General features: G+C 35.3%; 1 protein-coding gene across 1 annotated transcript in view; it reads right to left on the bottom strand.

Moving 5' to 3' along the window:
- Positions 1 to 243: 243 nt before the first annotated feature.
- The window catches only part of LOC104993152 (elongation factor 1-alpha 1-like), a 2,805-nt gene continuing 2,663 nt past the window's right edge, over positions 244 to 385 (bottom strand). Inside the window, exon 3 of the mRNA XM_010846280.1 lies at positions 244 to 342. The gene's annotated coding sequence lies outside the window, so the exon portion shown is untranslated. The remainder of the gene's footprint in view (positions 343 to 385) is intronic.

The raw sequence follows: 385 nt of genomic DNA, 5'->3' as shown, positions 1-385 counted from the left end.
AAAGCTATGGTTTTCCTTGTGGTCATGTATGGATGTGAGAGTTGGACTGTGAAGAAGGCTGAGTGCCGAAGAATTTGATGCTTTTGTTTGTTTTTTTTTTCTTCATAACTTTTTTTAATGGGTCTCAAATTCTGTGACAGATTTTTGGTCAAGTTGTTTTCATTAAAAAGTACTGATTTTAAAAACTAATAACTTAAACTGCCACACACAAAACATATGGTCCACAAAAACACTCTCCTTTCCTTCTGAAGGTTTTACGATGCATTGTTATCATTAACCAGTCTTTTACTATTAAACTTAAATGGCCAATTGAGACAAACAGTTCTGAGACCGTTCTTCCACCACTGATTAAGACTGGGGTGGCAGGTATTGGGGATAATATTCA

Source organism: Bison bison, unplaced genomic scaffold (assembly GCF_000754665.1).
Source record: "Bison bison bison isolate TAMUID 2011002044 unplaced genomic scaffold, Bison_UMD1.0 scf7180017864235, whole genome shotgun sequence".
NCBI classification, from domain to species: domain Eukaryota; kingdom Metazoa; phylum Chordata; class Mammalia; order Artiodactyla; family Bovidae; genus Bison; species Bison bison.
The sequence above is the reverse complement of the archived record's forward strand: the minus strand, read 5'-3'. Positions and strand labels throughout refer to the sequence as shown.